The sequence below is a fragment of the Nannospalax galili genome, unplaced genomic scaffold (genome assembly GCF_000622305.1).
Source record: "Nannospalax galili isolate Female #2095 unplaced genomic scaffold, S.galili_v1.0 scaffold307, whole genome shotgun sequence".
Lineage (NCBI taxonomy): Eukaryota > Metazoa > Chordata > Mammalia > Rodentia > Spalacidae > Nannospalax > Nannospalax galili.
The window spans coordinates 4,069,376-4,077,642 of NW_008359625.1; positions in this window are offsets into that span (position 1 = coordinate 4,069,376).

Genomic DNA, 8,267 nt, shown 5'->3' on the forward strand with positions numbered 1-8,267 from the left:
TCACAGAGATCTACCTGCCTCTGCCTCCCACGTGCTGGGATTAAAGGTGTGTGCCACCACACCCAGCTGAATTATTAGTATATTAAGAGCATTACTTTAGAATGGAAGAGGTGAGAGTGTAGCTCAATTGCTAGAGTATTTGTTTAACATTCACAAAGCCCTGGGTTTGATTCCCAGCACTGCATAAAATTAGACCTGGTGGCTACTGTCGCAGAAAGAAAAAATGCTGTAGCCCTAGCTGGCCTGGAACTCACTATGTAGACCAGGCTGGCCTCAAACTCACAGAGATCTACCTGCCTCTGCCTCCCCCACGTGCTGATTAAAGGTGTGTGCCACCACACCCAGCTGAATTATTAGTATATTAAGAGCATTACTTTAGAATGGAAGAGGTGAGAGTGTAGCTCAATTGCTAGAGTATTTGTTTAACATTCACAAAGCCCTGGGTTTGATTCCCAGCACTGCATAAAATTAGACCTGGTGGCTACTGTCGCAGAAAGAAAAAATGTAAATGCACTTTCCTAGCATGTGGAAATTTTCTAGGTGAAGTTCTAAAAATATAGGGTGCTAAATACTGGGGAAGGAGTGATGAACTTGGGGTGGTTTGAGGGAACACCGGGTAATTCTGAATTGTGAAGAAGATAAAGCGACAGAAAGAGCTGAGTACGCGACATTTGAATGGTTGAGCACAGAAGTGTGAGTCTAATGGCAGCTATGGCTTGAGCCCCACAGGCAGATAGAGGTTTGTAGGTGGGTAAGGACAACTGAGCCCAGCTTTTGTTTATCCTGGGCTGCTTAGATACGAATCATCTCATGTGTCTTTCCCTGGGGACTCTTTTTCTTATTTTTATTTTTTTTCTGTGTGTGTGTGCGTGTGCATGCGGGTGCATGTATGTGCCTGCTCTATTACTCCCCTAGAGACAGAGTCTGTCTCTAGGAGCTAGGCTGGAAGCTAGCCAGCTGCAGTGGCTCTCTTGTCTTCCCCTCCCCCATCCCTCAGTGCTGGGGGTTACAGGCTCATGCAAGCATATTCAGACTTTTATGCGGGTTCTGGGAATTGAACTCAGCCTCTCATGCTTGCACAGTAAGCATTCGTACCACCAAGCCATCTTTCCAGCCCCTCCTGGGGAATCTGTTTCTATTCACCAAAGGTAGAGATGGATAGGCCAGACCAAAGAAACAATTTTATTCAAGTCCAGCTTGGCAAACCAAAGACTAGGGTTGCTTACAGGAGCATGGGTAACTTGGGCATCAGCTTCTCATAAAAAACTCACCAGGATGAGTGATAGCTCAGGAAAGCCACATCACCAAAGACCTGCAGGCATCTACACCAACAAAAAGTCCTTCCCCACCACAAGTATTCACTGCTGATACAATTTCAGGGAGGAGGCCTCAAGAATCTTCTAAGTTTCTTCAATATTTCTATGTCTTTGTTGAATTCTTTTGTATCTTCTATGACTTTCCTCATTTCCTTCAGTGTTTGCATTCATAATCATGAACTTATTTTCTCTGATTTCTTTGAACATGCTTATAATTATCCATTTGAGCTCTCTGAGATTTCATCCAACTCACTTTCACTAGATGCTAGTACTATAGGATTCATAATTTTTGGATTTGTCTTGGTATTTCCTGTTTCTTAAGTTACTGCATCGGGATTTGCAAATCTGATGCTATTACGTTGTTTGGTTAATTAATTTTTTATCAGCTATATATTCTTTCAGTTGAAGTATTTGCAATGTTCACATGGGACTTGGATGTGGTAGAGATGCATGTGTAGGTTGGAAAGCGATTTCTCAAATAGGTGCTCAGGGAACCTGGTGTAAATTCTGTCTTATTCCCTGAGTAGGATAACTGCAGAAGGAACATGAAATACTTGATAATACTATTCCAATGCCATACTAGCAAATTAATAACAGTGGCCCCTTTAAAGTCAATAAATATTGAAGGACAGTATAGAGTATTTTCAGATTTTATTTGATAAGATTAGTAACAGGGCAGAAGTAGGGTGGATGAGGATAAAGGGCTGAATAAATTAGATTGACTTTGAAAAGAAAAGAAAAATCAAGGGATGTAAAGTAGCTAGGAAGGGAAAATTGGGATATTGTTAATTCCACAGATTTTAGAGACTGTTCTAGTTATTCTATTGCTGTGGCAAAACCTTGACCAAAACCAACTTGGGGGAGGAAAGGGTTTATTTATAAGGCTTACACACGTCAACCAAAGTTCATCATTCTGGGGAGCCACAGCAAAAACTCAAGGCTAGAACCTGAAGGCAGGAACTGAAGCAAAGACCATGGAGGAACACTACTTACTGGCTTGCTCCTCTGGCCTATGCTCAGCCTGGTTTCTTATACAACCCAGGACCACCTGCCCAAGGGTAACACCACCCACATAGAGCTGGGCCCTCCTGTGTCATTCAACAATCCAGAAAATACCACACAGACATGTCCACAGGCCAATCTGATAAAGGAAATTCCCCAACTGAAGTTCCTTCTTCCCAGGTCTGTCAAGTTGACAACTGAAGCTCTCCAGCACAATTATAAATTATGAAGAGAAAAGAGGAAGGGATGAGGATGAGAGAAAGAAAAGACAGGAGTAAGATGGGGAGTGTATGAATAGTGGCTGAAGCATGGCCTGAAGAAAGCACTAGAGTGTAAACTGGATGGAGAAACAAATGACATTCCTAAAGAACTAAGCAATATACAAACAAAAGCAAAACCATCATGAGATATATGCAAGAGTGAAAAGTAAATAATAGAAAATATGAAATAAATGGAATACTTATGGAATGAATTGCTGGTATGGCTGTGCTGGGTTGATGGTGAAGTTCTCAGAGCCCACTGGCTCTAGCAAGGCACCTGGTGCTGTGTGCTGAAGTGAGTTGATCTCTGCAACCTCAGTGTTCTTAGGGTCTGGCTGGGAGATTTTTAAGTCCCTTTGGGGTAGTTCACTCAGACCCCTGCTCTCCACTGTGGGTTCTTCTGGTCCTGCAGGTCAGGTGGTCTGGAGGAGTAGCACTTCCATTAAAGTTTCTTCTGCTCTTCAGGGGCGCTTTATGAGGCAAACAGACCAGGTGGAGAGGGCTTCCAGCTGAGCTGTGATTCCTAGCTTTCTCTGCCTGCTTCCTGGCAGAGATCTCTCGAGGCTTAAAAAGAGTCATCTTCTAAGTTTCATGAGCTTCTTGAGTCTCTTTTCTTGTGAGTTTCCTGAGCCTCTAGAGCTTCCCACATAGGAAGGAATGTTTCAATCTAGAGAAAAAACTTACAACACTCCTAAATGCTGTTAAAAATGAGAATGGAGATCAGGACAAAGAAACTTCAGTGAAGTACGGTTTTTTGTTTTTTGTTATTTTTTTTTAAGACAATTCTTATGCAAAGAAATAGCTGAGAAACTGCTACAGACTTCCCTAGATATTGAAAGGCATCTGTTCCAAGATGCCCATAGAAAATCTGTGGAAGCTCAATTCCCTTATGTAAAACAGCTCAGTGTTTGCATATAATCTATACAAATCTGTCTGCATGCATGAAATCAAGTCTAGATTACTCATACCTAATATAATGTAGATGGCTCCATGGGTCTGCTGTATTGCTTGGGAAATGTTGAGTACCAGTGTGGTACTTTTGATTCAAGGTTGAATCAAACACACAAAGAATAATACAAAAGACTGAGGGTGGTCTGTACGAAATAACACACAAACAGTTATTCAGTTGCATTAAGTAGCAGAATCTGGTGCTTGAAGCTTAACAATTTTCTTGGAAAGGTGACAGGAGGGGAAAGGTGAGGTGCTGCTAATTGCCCCTGTTGCCAGTGAGTTTACTCCTCCAGGAGCAGCTCAGTGTAAGCAAAGCCTTTCTTGACACTATCCTACTCTGAGCCATGGTCCAGAACCACTTCACTTGTATATAAGCACGTACACCTTTTCACGTACACTTTTTAAATTGTGCAAATTTCCAAGCCTTTCTTCTCATACCTTTGTATTCTTCAAGCTCCTGGGAACTCTACCCAGCTTTGGACCTGAAAAATGTAATTCCTAATATCATCATGTTATGGGGAATAATTACAAAGGATTCAAATCTTGTTTAAAATTAAAATTATTTTTATTAATTTTTGAAAATTTTACACACTATATTTTGATCAGATTTAGATCTCCTCCTGTAACTGCACTCCCCCCTTACTAGCCTCCCACTAAATTACTGTACTATCTCTGTATATCAAAGCCTATAGTTAGGTATGTGTTCCCAAATGCCCTTTTCATGGGGTTCTTCCACTGGAGCCTGGTCAATCTACTAAAAGTCTCATCCCTAAAAAAGACTGTATTTCCCCTTCCCAGCAGCCATCAGTTGCTAATAGTTGCTCAGGTAGGGTTGGGATTTCTTAACCACTTCCCCATGTCTATGCTAGGATTTTGTCTGGCTTGAGCTTATATAGTTACATGCTGTCACCATTGCTGTGAGTTCACATGAGTAACTGACCAGTTGTCTGGAAAATCGTTTCCTCATGGTCATCCACCTCCTCTGGCTCTTATAATCTTTTTGCCCCCTTTTCCAAAATGATCCTGAGCCTTGGAAGACAGAAATTTGGTACAGGTGTCCTAGTCAGGGATAAGCACTTTACAGCCTCTTATTCTCTGCATGTTGGCCAGCTGTGGTTCTCTGTGTTAATCACCATCTGTTGTGTAAAGAATTTTTGCTGAGAGTTGAGAGATGCATTAATCTATGGGTATTACAATAAGTCATTAGAAATCAGCTTAATACTATATCTATTTAGTAGAATAGTTGTATTAGGCTTTCTCCCATGGCTTGTGGGTTGGTTGTCTAGCCTTGGTTCCTAGGCTTGATATCAGCGTCAGGTATGGGCTCCATCCTATGAAATGAACCTTAAATTCAATTAGAAAGTAGTTGGTTACTCCTGTAGTATTTGTGCCACTATTGCACTAGTGGGCATATCTTGCCAGGACAGTTGTAGCTCAAAGGATTCACAGCTGGGTTGTTATGGAAAAATTCTTCAAATAGCCAATAGATCAAGCATTTACCCATGAGAAAGTCAGAAAGCTCTTTTATTCTTCCACATGCATGTGGTCCCAGAATTAGCAGTCAAGGCTTTAAGAATTTTCTGGCCCCAGAGCAATGTTTAAATCAGGTTATATAGGATTTTTTTACATCATTTAATAGTAGCCACCTGGGTCCTATGGCTCTTTATTTTGATGTGCCATGTTATCTTAAGAAATTTCTTCCTGAATTCATCTTGTCATTATAGTTCACAAAGTAAATATCACAGATATGGGTCAGGACATCTGCTGTCTTTTGATCTATAGCTAGGCCAGGCTAATTGGACTACAAATCCATCCAATGTTGCAGTTGACAAAAACAGCTATCAATGGCAAAAATTTAGATATCTGTCATGTTTAATCTACCGTTTTCTTGCACTATCTGGACCAGGTAACTCACTAAACCATTTGATGAACTTTTCATTTTCTTAGTTTCACATCTGTATCAGTGGTTAGATATGGTGAGTGGAAAGCATCACAGAGCTTCAAGATATTACAGAGAAATAAAACATCACTGTGTAGTCAAACATTACAGGATTGCATTTTCAAGATATCTAGGTAAAAGAGAGGAAACTTCAAATGGCCTAAGGTTACAAGGCTGGTATATAAGAATATAGTTTGGTTATGAGACTATAACTTCTCTTATCAAGGTAAGGTTTATGCTAAATTTTTTCTTCAGATAGCTTGCATAGCATCTTCCATGTTCACTGCTGCCCTTTCATAATAGCCAGGAATTGGAAACAAGTTAAAAGTCTTTCAACCAATGAATGGATAATGAAGGTATGCTACATATACACAGCTCTTAAAAAAAAAAACAAGGTGGCACACGCTTGTAATCCTAGCACTCAGGAGGCAGAGACAGGTGGATCTCTGTGAGTTCCAGGCCAGCCTGGTCTACATAGTGAGCTCCAGGCCAGCTGGGGCTAGAGGGAGACTTTGTCTCAAAAAGACAAAAAAAAAAAAAAAAAAAAAAACCCAAATTATGAAATTCACAGGTAAATGGATAGAGCTGGGAACGATCATTCTGAATGAGGTAACCCAGCCCCAGAAAGACAAATGTTGGATGTTCTCATAAATAGCTGGATGCTAGCTTTGAATTCTTAGATATGCATGTTTCAGTTTGAAACTTCAGCTGTCAAGAAACTAATAAATGGCCATGTGTGGGGGAGAGGGGAGGCTTTCTGGTAGAGGAGACAGAATGCATTGATATTGTAGGAGAGAAAAACCACAGAGGACAAGCCAGCCTTCGGGTTGCAACAGCAAGAGGTTTATTTAGTACACAGGTACCTGTGGGCACAAAGTCTCCTCGGGGGACTTGCGCGCCTCAGGTCGGGTTTGGGGAGCTTTTATAGGGCAGAAGCAGGGTACAGAAGCAGAAACACGGTTATTGGTTCATTTAAACTATTACAAAATGCTACAGGGAGAGCGGGAAGCTGACTTATCACTAAGCCAGATGTTTCCACCATAAAACCTCACTTATCAGTGAGGTGGAGATGTTCCCACCATAAAACTTACTTATCAGGAGGCCAGATGTCTCAGCCATAAAACTTACTTATCAGGGGGCCAGATGTCCCATCCATAAAACTTACTTATCAGGAGGCCAGATGTCTCAGCCATAAAACTTACTTATCAGGGGGCCAGATGTCCCATCCATAAAACTTACTTATCAGGAGGCCAGATGTCTCAGCCATAAAACTTACTTATCAGGGGGCCAGATGTCCCATCCATAAAACTTACTTATCAGGAGGCCAGATGTCTCAGCCATAAAACTTACTTATCAGGGAGTTGGAATTCCTGACCGGTACGCGACCTGCCTGAGAGACTTCATGGCTCCTGACTTTTATAATTTTTAATTTTTTTTTCCAGTAACTATCTTGAAAGTGACCTTTATTTAGCCTAGTCTTTGCCCAGTCATTTTTGAGGACTTGAGGACAAGACGCTGGTATAAATTCTGCCTCAGAGATGCAGGCAGACCTGTTCCTGCTCACTGTTGTGCCATTGCTATTCAGTTAGCAAGCATGACTGAGAAGACCAGTATTGTTACGGCCACAGCAGCCTCATAAGCACCATCATTCGTTTGACCCCTCTCAATCCTGTTTGCAGAGGTGGGAAGAGGGAGTAAATTTAACCCATTTTTGTTTCGCAAAATCGAAGAGGAAAAGTTCAGGTGAAAGATAAAATCTGTTACCAGGATTCTAGTGGATAAGCCAGGTTTATTCGAAGCAGGGACATGTGCTTAACATTTTTTCCCCATGAAATTGAAAGACCAAAATAGTAATTATCCAAGTGGAAATGCTTTTCTGTTTTGAGGCTGAAGGGATTACTTCAATGTAATTTTAATTGTCCAAATTTTAACAGTTCTTAGGATGAAGATTTTAAGGTAAGAAATGACTACAATGCTCTGTTACACTATGACACGTCACAGAACAACATTCAGCAACAGGTGGTTCTATTAAGTGTTCCCTGAACTAGCCTCTGGCTGTGATGAGCCCAGATTGTTTATAAGCTACTTGCTACTCATTTATCATAACTGACATTGAGGAGGGAGTGGAAAGAGTAGTGTGGGGAGGGGAAGGACATTTACAGCCTGACGGTCAGGTCTTGAGACGTGTTCACACTCTAATCCACATCAACAAGATGATTTGTGTATTCAGGGAGCAGTAGGTGGAGGAAGTCATCAGTGATCAGACACAACAGGCTACCAGTTTGAGAATGGAGCTTTCCTAACCCTGACTCATTTCAAAGATGAGACTATTGTCATGTCTTTGGATCACTCAATCTCATTGATTCTGTGAAGTAAAATCTACTGAACTCCCAGAAGCTTTCTTTAACAGTGCCAGACTGAGTGTCACAAAGCATGCTGCATAGAAGTGACAGCCCCAGAAAGGGGTTTATTAACTAAAATGTATTTTAAAACAATTATCAGGGCTGGAGAGATGGCTCAGCAGTTAAGAACACTGGTTGTTCTTGCAGAAAATCTGGGTTCGAATCCCAGAACCCATATGGCAACTAACAACTGTCTGTAACTCCAGTCCCAGGGGATCTGACAGCCTCTTCTGACCTTTGTGAGGCATTGCATGACACGGGTGCACTTACCTACATGCAGGCAATACACGCATACACATAATATAAAAATAATAAAAATTAATTTTCTTTGATTTATTATCATTAAATGTTTTACTTGAACACCCATTAAATATAACAATACACCCTGGATCACACA